This window comes from Callithrix jacchus, chromosome 5 (assembly GCF_049354715.1).
Source record: "Callithrix jacchus isolate 240 chromosome 5, calJac240_pri, whole genome shotgun sequence".
In the NCBI taxonomy this organism is placed as follows: domain Eukaryota; kingdom Metazoa; phylum Chordata; class Mammalia; order Primates; family Cebidae; genus Callithrix; species Callithrix jacchus.
Window position 1 is genome coordinate 65,161,877 of NC_133506.1, and position 19,931 is coordinate 65,181,807.

The following is a 19,931-nucleotide window of genomic DNA, read 5'->3' on the forward strand; positions in this document are numbered from 1 at the left end:
CCAGCCTCAGGTATTCCTTTATAGCAACACAAAGATAGACTATGACAAGGCTTATCAAAATTTTGTTGATATTGTATTTTGCTCCAATGAACCACTTTTTGGAAAACTAAGGGGATAGCATGTAGTAAAGCTTTGGCAGTGTTGCAGGCCCATTCACAATCTGCTTGAGAAAATTTATGGAAGTTCTCTAAAGGATTTCTCTAATACATCTTTGCTATCCTATTTGGCTTTATCAAAGATGAACAAATTGATATAAGTCAGAGAATCTGGGAATGTAAGTTTAAATGTTTAATTCAAATTCTCTAGCAAATACAATAGGATCCTGAAGAGGATCTGGAAATTCTTTTTAATTTTGTTTTATTTTTTTTAAAAGAGATGGGGTCTCACTATGTTTCCCAGGCTGGAGTGCAGTGGCTATTCACAGGTGTGATCCCACTACTGATCAGCGTGGGAGTTGACCTGCTCCATTTCTGACCTGAGGCAGTTCACCCGTCCTTAGGCAACCTGGTGGTCCCCCACTCTGGGAGGTCACCATATTGATGCCGAACTTAGTGCGGACACCCGATTGGCATAGCGCACTACAGCCTAGAACTCCTGGACTCAAGAGATCCTCCAGACTCAGCCTCCAGAATAGCTGGGAATATAGGCATGCGCCAACGCACCCAGCAGGACATTCTTTAATTATACCTTTAAGTTCTACCTTTGAACATGGTTGAGAAATCAAAGTAGGTTCTCCTTTACTAGACATAGGGTATTCCCTAAATGAAGCCAGAACAGCAGAAAGAGGAGGAGAAGGAGGAAGGGTAGGTAGTCTGATAAGAAAGTTCTGACAAGGAGGGACAAAGAGAGGAAGGAGCTGAAGGAGAAGGACTGTCAGCCGTGTTTTTCAATTCAAAATTATTTTAAATGATTTTCTCATTTCCTCTTGCAAAGAAATGACTTTATCGGAAAGCTTCTAAGTATCATTGAAAATAGCTCTCCCAGTTATTTTGTTTAATTTTAGAGCCAGCTTTTATTTTGGATTCAGGGGGTACCTGTGTAGGTTTGTTATATGAGTATATTGTGTGATGCTGAGGTTAGGGGGTGCAAACGATCCCATTACCCAGATAGTGAGCATAGTACCCAATATGTAGTTTTTTAGGCCTTGCCCATGTCTAAGTAGTTTCCAGTGTTAGTTTTCCTCTTTTTATGTCCATGTGTACCTGATGCTTATGTCCCACTTATAACTGAGAACATGCAATATTTGGTTTTCTGTTTCTGTGTTAGTTCACTTAGGATAATGAGAGCTGGATTTTAAAAAATTGAGTATACAGAGAAACTAGTTTAGGTATTTCAAAGGTACCCCCATTTCGGCCACTGTAATTTGGAGTCATTGCAAATTACGCATGATCAATTTTCTTTCTTTCTTTTTTTTTTGAGACGGAGTCTTGCTCTGTCGCCCAGGTTGGCATGCAGTGGCACAATCTTGGCTCATTGCGACTTCCACCCCATGGTTCAAGCAGTTCTCCTGTCTCAGCCTCCCACATAGCTGGGATTACAGGCACGCACCACCGCGCCTGGCTAATCCAGTTTACATTTCCAGTGGTGGATCTCTTCTTCAGGAGGAATACTTGGTTTTAAATGCATGATTACCTAGACTTTAGATTTTCCTCTTGTATGACCAAACAACTTAGTGGGAGATATTTGGGATCAAGTGTGCTTGCCTGGTGCTGCCTGTGGGACTAGCTCCTCAAGCTTTCACCCTTAAGTTGGTTCTTCCCTTTTATGTGTCTTGCCGATCCCAAGAGACTTGGGTGCTTAAGGCAGTAGGTGATCATTTAATTAAGCAAGGTTATGTGTGCTCATTTAATTAAGCAAGGTTTCCTGTATAGTTTTTGTTTGTTTGTTTTTAGACAGAGTCTTGCTCTGTCACCCAGCTAGAGTGTAGTGATATGATCATAGCTCACTGTAGCCTCGAATTCCTGGTCTCAAGTGATCCTCCCTTGTTTCAGCCTCCCAAGTAGCTGGGACTACAGGTGCATAGCACCACACCTGGCTGATTTCTTATTTATCTTATTTATCACTATGTTGCCCAGGTTAGTCTTAAACTTCTGGGCTCAAGTGATCCTTCCACCTTGGCCTCCCAAAGTGCAGGGATTATAGGCATGAGCCGCTGTGCCTGGTTCTGTGTGCTTTTCTTAAGGGATTTCCTGTAAGACTGTTTCATGTCATCAGCAATGATCTCCAACACTCCCACACAGACCTCAGTAGCCTAAGGTGCCTTTCAGTTGGCAAGAACAGTGTCTCTCATCTTTGGGACTTATTTTGTCCTCATAAAGAGCCTTTTGTAATTTTAGTTACTCAAGAAGAAACTTTAGCCCAGGCACAGTGGCTCACACCTGTAATCTCAGCACTTTGGGAGGCTGAGACAGGTGGATTGCTTGAGCCTAGGAGTTTAAGACCAGACTGGACAATATGGCAAAACTCTGTCTCTACAAAAAATTAGCCAAGTATCAAGGTGCACACCTGTAGTTCCACCTATTCAGGAGACTGAGGTGAGTGAATCACTTGGATCTGGGAAGTTGAGGCTTCAGTGAGCCACGATCATCACCACTGCACTCCAGCCTGGGCAACAAAGAAAGACCCTGTCTCAAAAAAAAAAAAAAGAATATTTAGATTTGCCAGTTGAACGAGCTTTAGAATCTGGTTAATTTTTAAAAATTACAAATTTTGGCCGGGCGCGGTGGCTCACACCTATAATCACAGCACTTTGGGAGGCTGAGGCAGGTGGATCACGAAGTCAAAAGATTGAGACCATCCTGGTCAACAAGGTGAAACCCCATCTCTACTAAAAATACAAAAATTAGCTGGGCATGGTGATGCACGCCTATAGTCCCAGCTACTCGGGAGGCTGAAGCAGGAGAATTGCTTGAACCCAGAAGGCGGAGGTTGTGGTGAGCCAAGATCATGCCATTGCACTCCAGCCTGGGTAACAAGAGCGAAACTCCATCTCAAAAATAAATAAATATATAAAAATAAAAATAATTACAAATTTTGCTTAAGTCACAAAGATTCATTTCCTCTTTTCAAAGATAAACTGTTTTCTCCCTGACCAAACTTCCAAATGAGATAAAAAGTTATAGAAATTCTAATGAGGCTGGGCATGGTGGCTCACGCCTCTAATCCCAGCACTTTGGGAGGCTGAAGCAGGCAGATCGCCTGAGGTCAGGAGTTTGAGACCAGCTTGGCCAACACAGTGAAACCCCATCTCTACCAAAAATACAAAATTAGCTGGGCATGGTGGCATGCACCTGTAATCCCAGCTATTCTGGAGCCTGAGGCAGGAGAATTGCTTGAACCCAGGAGGCGGAGATTGAAGTGAACTGAGATTGAACCACTGCACTATAGCCTGGGCAATAAAGTGAGACTCTGTCTCAAAAAATAAGTAAAAGAGGGCCGGGCACGGTGGCTCACACCTGTAATCCCAGCACTTTGGGACGCCGAGGTGGGTGGATCATGAGGTCAAGAGATCAAGACCATCCTGGTCAACATCGTGAAACTCCGTCTCTATTAAAAGTACAAAAAATTAGCTGGGTATGGTGGTTCGTGCCTGTTTACTCAGGAGGCTGAGGCAGGAGAATTGACTGAACCCAGGAGGCGGAGGTTGCAGTGAGCCAAGATCACGCCATTGCACTCCAGCCTGGGTAACAAGAGTGAAACTCCATCTCAAAAAATAAATAAATAATAAGTAAAAGAACCAGGCCATATGGTCACACCAAAAAAAAAAAAAAAAAAGTCAGAGGCCGAGTGCAGTGGTTCACACCTGTAATCCCAGCACTTTGGGAGGCCAATGCGGGTGGATCACAAGGTCAGGAGATCAAGACCATCCTGGCCAAAATGGTGAAACTCTGTCTCTAATAAAAATAAAAAAAATTCTAGATTGTGATGTGCACCTATAATTCTAGCTACTGGGAGGCTAAGCCAGGAGAATCGCTTGAACCCAGGAGGCAGAGATTGCAGTGAGCTGAGATTGTGCCACTGCACTACAGCCTGGCGACAGAGCGAGACTGTCTCACAAAAAAAAAAAAAGAAAGAAAAACAATAATAATAATAATAATAATGTTTGAATCTCTACCAAGCTGGGAGGTTCAGACCCTGAGAGGCACCTTACTAGAGATTTCCATTGACTCTGGCGAGGTTGGGTGAATGAAAGTCATTTATGTTAGTACCAGCATTCCAGTTGTCAGCAAAGTGACAGATATCATTGGAGGTCTGCTTTGAGTACCTTTGTGGTCACCAAAAGGTCAACCTTAAATAATGAGATTCAGAAAATATGACTAAAGGGTTTATTTAAACACAAAGTGCGGTCGGATCACTGTCCATTTGTTTTTGTGGGCTGATTGCTGAATGAGTTCTGTCTTCATGTATAGTCTGGTCGTTGTTCATTTGTATATCCTTCACTCTCTTGCTACTAAAAACAAATAAAAAATGACAGCCACCTAGGAAAAACAGACTCCAAACACATGGGGGCAAGCGTTCCAAAGTGGGGAAGTTAAGGTTTCACTGACATAGGCAGTTAGGGTTGTAACATTTTTTCATACAAGGTCATTGCATGTATTATAGTGATTGGTTAAAGCTTGTTAACATTTCAAGGAAGCTTGCTTTAACATTAGGTGAGCCGGGGTGATAATCTAAAGAGATCTGTGGAGCTGCAAGGCTTTTCCTAGTCATTTACAGGGAAAAGCAGGAGTTGCAGCTGCATGCTACTGAGTCAGGTCACATAACCACATTCCTCTCAGGGCTCAAAATAATTTAAAATTCTGACAGCTTCAAATTTGAATTGTTTAATTTCACACCATCATAGGCCTAAGCTCACATTTTATTCAAAATAACTTCAACGTAATATAGATAAATTTTAGTAACTCTGTAAGTTGGTGTGATTTATCTCTCTAATATCAATGAAACTTAGGGATTACCCTCTGATGTTTGCTGTATATATATCCACAGATTGATAGCAAATATTTTACTGCGCTATTTAGTTCTATATTATGCCATCAGCATTAATGCTTTTCTAAAATAAAGCAGAATCTTTTCTTTGTTTTAAAATGATCACAGTTCCCAAGGAAGAAACTACACCAATTTGAGTCTAAAATATCAAACATTGAAGAATACAAAATTTATTTTCTAAGCAGTGGAAAACCATGTATCTAATGAAGCAAGTTTGTTCAGGTGGGCTAGCTGGCAAACAGAACAAGAGCTATAAGACTGTTGTAGAGGTAGCAAGACTGAAACATGATCTTGGTTGGAGCAGAAAAAAATGCTCAAAACACTCATAGTATTAATTTGTGTGGTGTGTGTGTGTGTGTGTGTGTGTGTCTCACTTGTCACCCAGGCTGGAGTGCAGTGGCACAATCTTAGCTCACTGCAATCTTGATCTCCCAGGCTCAAGTGACTCCTCCTCCCTCAGCCCCTGCAAGTAGCTGGGACTACAGGTCCCTGCCACCATGCTGGCTAATTTTTGTATTTTTTGCAGAGCTGGGGTTTTGCCACAGGCTGGTCTTGAACTCTGAGCTCAAGCAATCTGCCTGCCTTAGCCTCCCAAAGTGCTAGGATTACAGGTGTGAACCACCATGCACAGCCTAGTGTTAATTTTCTTTTTGCATGATTTTTACACTACTATGAAAATAAACAAAGGCCACCCAAATGAGAACCAGTGTAATTCATTTATTCAAATCTTGCTATAACAAGGAAGTCAGCCAATGTCACTTTCATTGGGCAGACTCAAAAAGGAGTTAGGTAAGTTTTATAGCAAAAAAATAAAAGACACTAAGGTGTGCTCTGATTGGAGGTTGTTGGCATGGGGAAGTTGAAGGCCAACTATCTAAAAGCAGAGTATCTTGGGAATTAATTCAGGAAACATAGTTGGCTGTCTTTGGTTGGCCCAAAGTTGAAAGGATGTAGGGGCTGGGGCACAAAAATAGGGAAGCTGGTAGTCATTAATGAAATCCTCACTGTCCTGGGGTGATTGCTGCCAAGATTATAATTTGGGTTTCCAGGCTGGTTGCTGAAGAGATTGTAGGTCAGAGTTCTGTCTTCATATACGGTCTGGTCATTGTCCATTTATATATCCTCTCATCTCTCACTACTGAAGAACAAATAAAAATGATTAATGTTTTATAATTTTATGGAAGAATATATTCACGTAGCTTTGAGAGATTTGAAGAGTCTAATAGTTACAGAAATCTTTGCAGATGAAAATATTTCATGTCTGAGAATATAAGATGAATTATGTTTATACTGTAAGATATCTTTGTGAAGGTCTTGTTATACAGGTACAACTGGATTCGGGACTTCAAAGATGCATCAGTTACAACAGTAATATGTACTTATGTCTTTTGAAAAATTATAACCTGGTTTGGAATACCTCAGAAAGATCGGTCATTTTCTCCATGACTTATTGGAAAATTGGGTCTCTTTTTATTTTTTTGAGCCTCTTACCACCCAGGCTGTAGTGCAGTGGCCTGATATTGGCTCATTTCAACCTCCACCTCCCAGATTTAAGCAATTCTCTGCCTCAACTTCCTGAGTACCGAGTAGCTGGGATTACAGGTGCTCACCACTACACTCAGGTAATTTTTGGTATTTTTAGTAGAGACAGGGTTTCACCATCTTGGCCAGGCTGGTCTGACCTCATCATCCACCCACCTTGGCCTCCTAAAATGCTGGGATTACAGGCATGAGCCACCTCACCCAGCCAATAATTGGGACTTTTAACGTTGTAAGAAAGAAAGTTACTGGTATATCACTACTGGAAACTCCTCACATTGCAGTTTTTTGTAGAGAATATACAGAGGAAATTGGTTGGCTGTGACGAAAATCATATTTGAGTGTCTACAGTTGTTTTAATTACATTTTTATTTTGAGAAATTTTCAAATATAAATATTTTATATAAAAGTAATACAAAAAGCCTTCAAAGTAGCCTTTGTCCTCTTCCCTCCTGCCCCATTTTCTATCCCCTCTCTTCCTGTAAGAGGCAACCTCTCTTTAATTTGGAATGTGTCCTCTTAACTCATAAAATCATTATTTCTAAAAACAATGTAATTGCCCTTACTTGGCTAATTATAAACACAAATATGGAAGGTTTGAAAGACTTACTTTCTAGGTTCTTTTAGACTAGTAAATTATTATAATAAGCCTGAAAAACAGAACATTATTCACCAAATAATTCAATAACTAAGTAACATATATTCTATGTTAACTAGCATATTGCATTTGTGTCCATATTAATGTATCTAATTAGTGGCAGGCATCTAGGTTTCTGAAGGAAGGAAAAAGGAAAGTTCGGGAAAAAGAACCAATGAAAGAAAGGACAGACTGACACTTTGAGAAATGTACAAAAAGTGAGTCAGAGGATTTCCTCTTGATCTTGGCTGAAACTATTAGGTCTCAAGTTTGGGTTGATCCTTTTTTGCCTGACCCTTGCAGAAGCAATGCTTTTTCTTGTTTCAAAATGAATGGGCACAATATATATACTATACTTGTCAATCTCAGTGTTTTGAGTACTGCCAGTTTGATACTGATGTGGCAGAACAAAGTTCAGTTTGTTAACAGTATCATTTATTTTCTAAATATAAATTGCCTTTGTTTTATAAATACCTACATAAAAAGCCTAAGTCCCAGCAATAAGTTTTATTTTTATTTATTTTATTGTATTGTATTTTTTGAAACAGGGTTTCACTCTTGTTGCCTAGGCTGGAGTGCCATGGTGTAATCTTGCCTCACCGCAACCTCTGCCTCCCAGATTCAAGGCATTTTCCTGCCTCAGCCTCCCAAGTGGCTAGGATTACAGGCTTGCACCACTGTGCCCAGCAAATTTTTTGCATTTTTAGAAGAGATGGGTTTCTCCATGCTGGTCAGGCTGATCTTGAACTCCCGACCTCAAGTGATCCACCCACTTCGGCCTCCCAAAGTGCTGGAATTACAGGCGTGAGCCAATGCACTGGGCCTAAGTCCCAGCAATAATTTAATAGAATCTTAACGCATTTTTAAATTTTATTTTATTTTTTTAAGACGGGGTTTCCCCATGTTGGTCAGGCTGGTCTTGTACTCCGGACCATAGGTGATCTGCCCGCCTTGGCCTCCAAAGTGCTTAGTTTACAGGTGTGAGCCACCACGCCCGGCCTTCTTTATTTTTTTTTAAATTTTTTTTGGAATTTGTTTTAAATACTCCTGTGATTCATAGACGATCACAGTTGACTGAACAAAAACCTATATTTAATACCTATTTGAAAGGTACTGTAATTAAGTCTGTTTTAGTTCTAAGCATTACTAACACTGTGGAGGAAAGGGAGAAATGCAGCTTTTCAAAGAAGAGACCCAAGAGATGGCTATAGTTAGTTTAATCATAATAAAAAATCCCAAGGATGTTGACACATCTGTACCCTCATTAGTGAGAGATACTGTAGGAAGACTTCATCTGAAAAGGATGACTTCATGGAGTATCAGTGACTTTACATCACTTCAAAGGATAAAAAGTTTATAGACCAGGCAAGGTGGCTCACACCTGTAATCCCACCACTTTGGGAGGCCGAGGTGGCCAGATCACGAGGTTAAGAGATAGGGACCATGCTGGCCAACATGGTGAAAACCCTATCTCTACTAAAAATACAAAAAATTAGCTGGGCACGGTGGCATGTACCTGTAGCCCCAGCTACTCAGGAGACTAAGGTAGGAGGATCACTTGAACCCAGGAGGTAGAGGTTGCAGTGAGCCAAGATCGCACTATTGCACTTCAGCCTGGTGACAGAGCCAGACTCTGTCTCAGAAAACAAAACAAAACAACAAAAAGGGTTTATGTTTTTCTGGTGCCTGAATGTTATATATGATGTCAGTTACACTGACTGCATGATGAGTACTATGGTTTGTGATTTAAATGTATTATGAACATAATTTTTATTTCCTTCTAAAATTTTGTTTTTACCTTAAGGAAGAACATAAAATGCTATTCATTCACTGGTAATACATCTGCGATTTATAGCATGTTCTATAAAATTTCATCTCCAAGGCAAAAAAGTTTCTATTTGAACATAGATAAAATTTTTATGATCTGATTAATTATTTTTTCAGGGCGGGGGGGGGGGCCTCTTGAGGGTGGACCCAGCATCCCAGGCATGAGAGGGAGGGGGATCTTGATTAATTTTAAAGGGGTTATATTTGTATTATCTTTAACTTTTTAATTGGGTTTTAGAGTATTTTCTTTTATTAATAGGCAGATGACTATTAATGACCATAGCCTTAATTTTCTCAGTAGATTAGGAAGCGTTTTTCTATATTTAATCTCTGTATTTCTTTTAGTTTTTGACTTTCTTGAAGATAACCAAAATGTCAATTACTAGGGAATTCTGTAACCTGAGAGTGATATTTTGAAATCTGCTATAATGACATAAAGATGTGTTTTTTGATATAGGAAATGGAAATACTGGCAAACTAAAGATTAATTTATAGCTACTTGTTATTTCTAATCCTCTTCCTGAAATGTAAGGAATTAAAACTTAAACTTTTATTTATGGAATGGTAAACTAGAAACTGATAGTAAATCAGAAGACTGACGATAGTTAAGACATTATAATATTGGGAAAGCAGCTAAAGAAGAACTTGTAAAATTATTATTAGATGTTTTCAGGAAGTGGTTGTATAAAATATACCTGTCGGATAACAAATGTGCATGCTGAAATGAGTAGTTACTTACCATTTCTAAATCTATGGTATTATTTCTTAAGTTCAAATGATATTTGAATTTAAGAATGTCTATTTCAAATAGACATAAAATGTTTTGCTTTAAGATTTTACAATGTAATAAAACTATTTGCATAGTACATCCTTAGGTAAAGTGGAGTTTTTTCTTCATGAAAAGGATAAGGTTTCCTTTAAGAGAGGAAAAAGGAAAATAAGATATTGCTTTTAAAATTCTCTTCTTTAATTTCTATTTTTCAGAAGGTAGCTGGCTCACATACTATGTTTCAAAATTTATCAGTTCCCCACCAAAGAGACAAATATATCTTTACAATGGTTTATAGATTGCTAGGAGTTTTCTGCTCCATATTTACAAAAAAAACCCCGCAATTTCCAAACAAATTATATTCTAAAAGTTTGTTTTAAAATTTTAGCTGGGCACAGTGGCTCACATCTGTAATTGCAGCACTTTGAGAGGCTGAGGTGGGTGGATCATGAGGTCAAGAGACTGAGACCATCCTGGCCAATATGGTGAAACCCTGTCTCTAGCAAAAGAACAAAAATTCGCTGGGCATGGTGGTGCGTGCCTGTAGTCCCAGCTACTCTCAAGGCTGAGGCCAGAGAATTGCTTGAACCCTGGAGGCAGATGTTGCAGTGAGCCGAGATCGTGCCATTGCACTCCAGCCTGGCAACAGAAAAAGACTCCGTCTCAAAAAAAAAAAAATGTATTTTAGAATTTTTTATATTTTTTTCCATAGAGTTACAAATGGTAGGTTAATAGGCTAGTCCACAAAAATATTTTTAACCCACAGAGTAGTGAGGAATAAAGATTTGTTTTAAAGATTTTTAAATTTTATTTTTTATTTATTTACTTTTGAGACTGAGTCTCGCTCTGTCACCAGGCTGGAGGGCAGTGGTGTGATCTTGGCTCACTGCAACCTCCACTTCCTGGGTTCAAGAGATTCTCCTTGAGGCCTCAGCCTCCAGAGTAGCTGGGACTATAAGCATGCACCCCCATGCCCAGGTCATTTTTGTATTTTTAGTAGACATGGGGTTTCACCATTTTGGCCAGGATGATCTTGATATCTTGACCTTATGATCTGCCTGCATCGGCCTCCCAAAGTGCTGGGATTACAGGCATGAGCCACATGCTAGGCCTGTTTTAATGCTGGCAATTTAAGAAAAGCAGGTAGTTTGAATCACAGGATTGAGAAACTTGTATGGAAATTCTAAAGAGAACTTCTGGATACATTCAAACTAGCTTCAGAAACTGTTTCTAATTTTTGTCAAAAAAATTGTTTACATTGATTACATTCCTTTAGCTACTTGTGAGAATGCAGCAAAAGGATCCTTAGCCTGTCAGGTAACCAGATAGCTTATGACTACTACAAGGGACTCTAATTAACTTTTTCTTTTTTTTGAGACAGGGTCTTACTCTGTCGCCCAGGCTGGAGCGCAGTGGTGTGATCAGGGCTCGCTGCAGCCTTGATCTCTCAGGCTCAGGTGATCCTCCTACCTCAGCCTTCCAACTAGCTGGAACTACAGGTACACACCACCATGCCCTGCTAATTTTTCTTTTTTCTTTCTTTCTTTCTTTTTTTTTTTAATAGATACAGGGTCTCCCTGTGTTGCCCAGGCTGGTCTTAAACTCCTGGCCTCAAGAATCCATCTGCCCATCTTGGCCTCCCAAAGTGCTGGGATTACAGGCATAAGCCACCACACCTGGCTTTTATTCACTTTTTTTTTTTTTTTTGGAGACAAAGTCTTGCTCTGCTGCCCAGACTGGAGTACAGCGGTGTGATCTCAGCTCACTGCAGCCTCTGCCTCTCTGTTCCAGTGATTCTCCTGCCTCAGCCTCCTGGATAGCTGGGATTACAGGCACATACCACCATGCCCAGCTAATTTTTGTATTTTTAGTAGAGATGGGATTTCACCATGTTGGTCAGGCTGGTCTCGAATTCCTGACCTCAGGTGAAGTGCTCACCTCAGCCTTTCAAAGTGCCGGGATTATAGACATGAGCCATTGCAACTGGCCTCTCATTCACTTGTTTACAAAAACAAAAACAAAACAATATACACAGGGTAATGAGCAATAATTCCTAGACTAGGGTATCATAAGTCATCATTAAATAGTATTATAAAAACAAAAAATAAACTCCAGGTATTTACAAATGGCTTTATTTACAGCAGTGGCATGTTGCTTAGTGGTTAAAGACACCAGCACTAGAGCCAGACTGCCTGGGTCCAAGTCCTAGCTCTCCTCCTTTTCACCTACACAACTCTCATCAATTACTATCCTTCCCATTGCACTAAAACTGAGCTTTTTGACTCAGGGAAGACTAAAATGAAGATAAATTCACTTGAGTGATCTGACTATATTTCATTATTTCTAGTATCTGTTATAGGTTCTCTCTGACCCAAGAAAGTTGGCCAGGCACAGTGACTCATACCTGTAATCCCAGCACTTTGGGAGGCCAAAGTGGGAGGATCACTTGAGGTCAGGAGTTTGAGGCCAGCCTGGCTATCATGGTGAAACCTTGTCTCTACTAAAAATACAAAAACTAGACAAGCCTGGTGGCATACACGTGAAGTCCCAGCTACTTGAGTGGCTGAAGCAGGAGAATCATTTGAACAGAGAGGGCAGAGGTTGAAGAGCCCATATCGAGCTACTGCACTCCAGCCTGGGTGACAGAGGGAGGGAGGCTGTCTCAAAAAAAAAAAAAAAAAAAAAAGTTTCTCTCCAACATTTTACATCTCTGTTTAATCCTCAGATAGGATAGAAAGCTCATTAGGAACCCTGTGAGTAACTCTGCTAGAACCCATGTGGGCACATGCCCTGGCCGGCAGTTTGCATGCTTAGATACACAGAGCAACAAATAATTACTTAATGTAAATACCCAGGTTAGTATATTTATGAGGTAGGAAATTAGTCTTCGATGTTATAAATGTTCATTTCACACCTTGCATTCACAAACGTATAATCTGCTCATCTTACTCATATCTAGGCTCTTCTCCATTCATTACTTCTTACAGGAGTCAGACCATCTTTCCCAAGCATCCTTTTTATTTAATCAACTTCACTTCCATGCTATGGTGCCTCCACAGCCTGCTAGAGCTCATTGAAACCCAATCTACTTAAGCAGAAAATGCAGAGATCTAAGAGATATTTAAAAATAAAAAATGAATAAAACCCAATATGGGATTCAGTGTCCTTCAGCTACTCTACCTGAGTATCTGATCATCATCATTATTATTTTCTGAATTCCACCTCTAAAAATAAATGTGATCTGAGTCACACTGTTCCCAAAAATCTTGTTTTAGTGCTTCAATTAAGACTACGGCAACTGTTAGTTTGGAACAGAACATACAAAGATTTGCACAGAGAAAATGCTGCCAAAGTTCTGGCTTTTCACCCACTTTACTGTTGAGTGTCAAATTCATGACATTTCGCCCCCAAATTTGGTAGGAGGGCCTGAATATCCATTTGATGGTAGAAATGGCAACATCCTTTTGTCTTCTACCTCCTCTCTTCATATGTTAGGAACCATATCATGCCTCTGTCAACTTTGAATCGTAAGTCTGAAGGGCTCGTGGGGAGAAACTGTCAAAAACCTTTTAAAGTTTAAGTATCATTTATTTCCTAAGTAGAGCTGAATTCTACCCAGGAGTCCTTTTTCGTGTCCTTTTGCAACCCCTATTTTATTCCATGAGGTTTCCAATTATTTCTCAAATTCTTCAACTCCCTCATCCACTTAAGCTACTGGATTTTGGTAGATGGCCTGATTTCCTACTTCAAAGACAAGTTGATCAGGCTTGAATTTTCTCAGTTCCCCTCCCACCCCTGCCCCCCACACTCTTTTTTAATCTGTACAGATTCCCCTATATGAGCTACCATTTTCTCAGGCTAAGAGCTGTGTATTTCCCATCCTAACTGAACCTGTGCAGAAGGACTCCGGCTTCTCTACTCTCTCGTCTTCCATTTCCCCTCTACTTGCTCTCTTTTTTTTCTTATAAACATGCTGAAATCTAAAATCTCCTCATCCTAAAAATAGAAATAATAAAAATGAACCCTTTTCTAAATCAGCTTTTGCCTCAAGCCACCACACTTATTTCCTTTCTCCCTTTCACCATCAAACTGCTCAAGAAACTAAATCTACACTTGCTCCTTTATGTTACTGCCTATTCCCATGCACCAGATTGTTTGTTGATTAGTCGGTTTTCCCACCTACCGATCCACCTCCTCAGTTGATACCCTCCTTCATATCCCTTTTCAGCTTTCCTCATCTCTATAACTAATTGTATGAATGTCTCCCAACCAGGCTGTTTCCACAGTAGCCCAGCTTTCATACAGATATCTTTATAAATACCAATCTCATCCTGTGTCCCCTCTGCATATTCACCTGGTAAAGTCCAGACTACTTAGCTTCACTTGAAGCTAAGTAAATGCTTGAAATAGGGCTATAGCTAACTAAGGTTTATTGTAAGTGATATTCACCAGCAGTCAAAGAGTACAAAAAAGAGTGAAAACTATCTCACTAATGGTTGCTTTATATTGACAATTTTTATGATAATAATACACATTGGGTTCAAGTATATTATTAGATTATTTTCACCTACCTTTTTTTTACTGTTAAAAAACATGGCTACTAGAATATATAATATTTATGAAAGGACCACCTGTTCTTATTTGCTGAAAGTATGTTTTTAAATGTGTTTGAGTGAGAACATTTTATGGAATCCTTTTTTGTATCTGTCTTAGTCTGTTCAAGCTGCTATAACAAAATACCATAATGTGGGTGGCTTTTTAACAGCAGAAATTTCTTTCTCACAGTTGTGGAGCCTGAAGAGTTCAAGATCAAGATGCATTGTGCCTGATGAGGGCCCATTTCCTGGTTCACAGATGGTGCCATCTTGCTGTGTGCACTCAAGGTGGGAGATGTGAGAAAGATCTCTGGAGCCTCTTTCTTATGGGCACTGTGCCCAACCATGAGGGCTCCATCCTCATGACCTAATTGTCTTCCAAAGGTTCTGCCTTCTTACACCATTGCCTTTAGATTAGGATTTCAAAATATGAATTTTAGGGGAACACACACTTTCAGACCATAGCAGCATGTATAAGATAATCTTTTAGTTTCTTATGTGAATTGGTTAATGTGGTGGGTTACATTTCTGGATTTCTAAGGGTCAGTCATCCTCACTCTCAAATGATTGAACTCAGCCTAATCGTATGTTTTCAAACATATAATTCAAGATTGGCTTGATAACATTATATCTAGAGCTAGTTAACTCTGTTCATTAATGAGATTGGATTATAATTTTTCTTTCTTGTTCTGACCTTGTCAGATTTGGAATGAAGAAACTATGACCTCATAAAATGAGAGGTGAGTATGATGAATCTTATGTGTAACTTTTCCACTTAAGATTTAATTTATTAAATGGTCATAGGCTCATCAATATTTTTCAATTTTACTTGTGTTAATATTAGTAATTTTGACACATCTTTATTATTTTTTCTGTCTTCTCTTTTTAGTGAATCTCTTCTTTGTGAGAACGACTTAACCTAAAAAATAAGTTAATTTCTTACTTTGGATTACAAGCGTTATTCCTAGAAATGTTGATCTCTGTAACATCTTGTATGAATAACTAAACTAAACTTTTCAATATAAATTTTGTAGTTATTTTTATTGCTTATAATAAATCATTATAGTTAGAGAAGTAGTTAAAATTTCTATTATGCTCTTAAACAATATACTTTCACAAACATTTTCTGACCTAACAGGTTTTATTGTCTTAATATCTGAGATAAAATGTTTTTCCTCCCAGAATTTCTTAGTGGATTTACTATTTTCTTATTAGGTGTTTGTCAACATCGTCTTATATGTTTTATTAATAACATATTTTGATTTCAACATTTATATATGGATTTATTTTAGGCACATTTATTTTTATATTTAATATTTTAAAAAATCTATTCCTAATTTTAATGAGGGCCGATTTTGATATTTATTTTCCACAGATTTTCAATGATAATGAATAATTTCCCCTCATTTATTTGTAATTTTGGATGGAGGCTTATGCTTCGTGAGTTTTTTCCCTTGAGATTTCTCCCTACCCTGTACTGAAGACCTATTGTTGAAGAGATGCTTGTGTTAATTTATGGCAGGGATATAGCGTGTTATACATTTTACGCTAATTTTTCTGTTTAAAATTTCCTAAACTACTCAGATGATGTGAATTACAGTTCCAAAAGTCAGTCTCTGGTCATACATTTTTCAGAGAGTTATTTTATTTTATGTTATTTTCTGTATTGCCTAGAGCAGACTAGGCTATTATTTTATACCATTAAGTCTAGTGACCAGTTTGGTATCCCTTTTGGATTAAAGATTTCTTTCTCTATTCCTTATTCTAGAACCATTGACTCTTCAAACATCCTGAGAATAGTCAGAGAATGCCAACCAAATACTATTTTTATAGCTCCTTTTCCACTGTTACATTTTGGGCATTTTTCTTATTTTTGTGTTACATCAGGTGTTTTATTGACATTTATATCTTTCTATTGCAAAAACCTTACTTGGCTGATTCTCCTTCCACCTATTATTCATATTCATCTTTAAAAGCAAAAACGTTGACTACTGTTTTCTCTAAAGGTTTCCAGTGCAGTGCCTGTGATGACTAGTTTTCTGTGTCAACTTGGCTAGGCCACCATATACAAATATTTAGATAAACACAACTGAATTTTGCAGTGAGACGTTTTTGTGTGTGTGTGTGTGTGAGATTAACACTTAATACAGTAGACTTTCAATTAACAGATTATCCTCCATAACATGGGTGGGCCTCATCCAATCAGCTGAAGGCCTAACAGAAAAGATTGACATCCCCCAAGGAAGAGGGAATTCTGCCTCCAGACTGTCCTTGAACTCACACAGCAATACCTAATCTCCCCTGGATTACTACCCTGCCTCTCTCTCTCTCCCTTTCTCTCTCTCTCTCTCTCTCTCTGTGCATATGTGATTTTATACACAAACAGAAATGTGCACGCACGCACACACACACACACACACGTTGTGAACTGAACACAAGCCTGGGAATCTCATCCAGCATGAGTGTCCCAAACCGGGAAGAGAGTGTGCGCAGAGAAAAAGGAGACAGAGGAGCGGGGTCTGGAGGACTGGCTTAGGCTATGCCCAAACAGCAATTTTATTTGTGCAGTCGGTTCCATTATATACTTTTCTACTTAATGTTGTTTATGTCAGACCAAAGAATTTCTTAAATAACAAAAGAAACAGAAAACAATTCTGGGGAACTAGTAAAAGGAACAGATACTGATTTAAAAGATCAAGGGGGAAGTAGGTGATGCTGATTATCAATATTACCAGAACAACCAGTAACTCGGATAACAATCTTCAATTATCTATAAGTCACAAGCTCAGCAGTAAATCATGCATCTGCAAAAGACAATGGCCGCAGGGGAGGTCACCAGGCTGAAACAATGCCTGGTAAACAAAGTCATAGAACAGGTTTAGATTAGGAGCCAGAAAGGGGAACACAATACCCAGTTGAATCACTTTAGCGTTCACCCAGCTGTTATCTCATCAACCAAGAAGGCTGAAAATAGTGTTCTGTTCAGTCATTCTTCTCCCAATTTTTCTTCCCCATAGCTCGACAGCCTCCAGCCAGGGAAAGTGTGTAAGGAATCAAGCTCACCTAATGGCAGAGGCCAAGTTGTTAGCCTCTCTCAGGGGCGATCCCCACATATATATATACACACACACTATATCTATCTATTAATTCTGCTGGTTCCATTTCTCTGGGGAACCCTAATACTACTTCACTATGCATTCAGCTTTCCTCTCTTGAACCCATAAAATCGTAGATTCTGAGTATAAAAAGAACTTATGCTGTTCATAATTCTGCTGTTTTTATAACATTTTCTTGTGTTGGCCCACTTTCTTGGTTCATCAAATTGCACAATTGATCATCCAATCAAATGTTAGCCCAGTTCTTTTAATTTAGCCTCCCCAATTTTGATACAAGCCTCCCAAATTTTCTAATCTGCTTTATTTCTCACTTTTCCTGCCTCATTCCACTCTCACTGGCATAAGTGTTTTCAGTTAGATGCAGCTTAGTGAATTTTTAAAATGACACCAATTTCTAAGCTGTGGAGGTGTTGAACTCTGTTAGATTGAACACATCTAATACCAGATAGAATTACTGATGCAATGCAGTAAGAACAAATCTGATTTGGACGAGTCTCAGATAAACGACTAAGAACACATAGCATAGCAAAACTATTTCTTGTAAAAAAAAGTACAACGTATTCTGTTTAATATGTGTCAATAAAATGGTAGTTTATTAAATTGGTTATTGACAGGTTAATAAATTAGTCCATTTTACTCTTTTGTTTAAAAAACACTCATACTTATGAGCAATTATTTTCATATCTTTATGATTAACTGTAAATGAATACAGACTCACATACAAGTTTTAATGTCTTTTAGAATTTTTTATTTTTTATGATAATGATGACAAAATATTATTTTAATTTAGTTTGTTTAGGTGAGATTTTATTTTCCACAGAAAACATCTTTATTATAACATCACAAAATGTTGACTTTATTTCTATTCCTTCTAACAGGATAAGTGTTTGGTTTGACTGTTGCTATCACTTAAACTGATTGGTGTAGATAAAACTATTAGAGATATGAAGTTATCAGTTAATAATTTACTTTTATTTCTTATCTTTTCATGTAAAGCTTACATTCTCACTCATGATTCTCATGTAACAAATGGTTTACTAACCATTGAGTATTGATTATCACTCAGAAGCTACAATTATTAACTTTCATCCCAATGCACACACAAGGGTTAACATTTTCAAATTAGATTATTCATGTCTTTAAAAATAATTAAAAATCTTATGCATTTCCAGCTGGTGATCCAAGGTTGCTTTATTTTTCAATACTAGCTTCTTAAATAAAACGATAATTGCTAGAACAGCTTGGTTTCAATCTCTTTTACAAAATCTGACAACTGTTAAGACAAACCAACTTTTTCCCCCTGGAAAAACTTGAACTCCATTTAGATTAAGCAATTAAAGTGCAGAAATAAATGTGAAAGTTCCCTAAACAAATTAACAGTTTTCATAATGTACAGAGAAGAACTCTTAGGACTTCCCACTTTGCAAATAACTCTAAAACCCAGTAATATCTTGTTTTCCAACATGTTTTATTTTGCATAAGAAATTATTCTGACTTCTATTCTTAGAGTTACCTGCTACATAATTACCCTTCCATTTTTGTCCAAAGATTAAAACAACAGCAACAACAACACTGACTCAATGAGTTGCTGCAGTCTCAAAGCATCTCAATATGAACAATTTTGGCAATTCATATCAGTGAGACTTCGCGGCAGAATAAACCTTCTCAAATCATATGGTTTAATCCTTTGTTTGTGAATCCACCAAACATGACAAAATTTTATAGTGTAACCAAGAGAAAGGGAAAGGGATCTTATAATTGAAAAATCAATTACAGAACATTGGTGAGCTTTGTGTTTTCTCACTGCCACTTTGTAACCTGATGAGCTCTAAGAATTTGTCATGGATTCACTGATTATAAACAGCTGAGAATATTCTTTCCTCCTTTTTAAAAAAAATTTTCTATTTATTGTCCTCTTTTTTGAAGGGTTTTGGTGAATGCTAAATTCACCAAAAGGGTCTTATTTTTAAATATATTTTGAAGATAAAATGTGAAGTGTATCAATTCAAATTTGTCTATGAGCTATTACTCTGGGACCTTACTATAACAGAGTGTGCGACCTATGAAATTTAGTGTACTCTGTGCCTTCTGAGGATTTTACAGAATCATAACTTTAGAGTAGAAAGAGATAACAATGAATTATTTATACAATTATAATTTTAGAGTAGAAAGAGGCCACAACGAATTATTGAAAAGAAACCACGTTTATGGTTTCTTTAGAATAAACATGAACATTATTAAAACTTAAGAATGTTACCTTTGCCTCATCTGAGTTCCTTTCTCAAGAAACCAACCATGAGGCATCCCACGTAGTATCAAAGGAACATCACCAGATCATTGCATCGGAGCAATGAGATGCCAAACCCCTCATCCAACATGATCACCTAACCATCTGCTGCCTGTTGACCCCATCTCATATAGCTTACAACTCCCCCCCTGTTTTCCCAAACATGGTTACATTT

The 19,931-nt window shown here is 38.3% G+C and overlaps 2 long non-coding RNA genes across 3 annotated transcripts in view; one reads left to right on the forward strand and one right to left on the reverse strand.

Annotated features, from left to right (window-relative positions):
- Positions 1 to 5,688: 5,688 nt before the first annotated feature.
- LOC144582533 (uncharacterized) overlaps positions 5,689 to 19,931 on the reverse strand; it is a 54,644-nt gene continuing 40,401 nt past the window's right edge. For both annotated transcript variants that reach the window (XR_013535403.1, XR_013535405.1), the window contains one exon: positions 5,689 to 6,124. This is a non-coding gene — a long non-coding RNA (uncharacterized LOC144582533). The remainder of the gene's footprint in view (positions 6,125 to 19,931) is intronic.
- LOC144582534 (uncharacterized) lies at positions 11,135 to 18,701 on the forward strand. Its single transcript, XR_013535415.1, has 3 exons — positions 11,135 to 11,257; positions 14,544 to 14,641; positions 15,056 to 18,701. It is a non-coding gene; the product is annotated as an uncharacterized LOC144582534 (long non-coding RNA).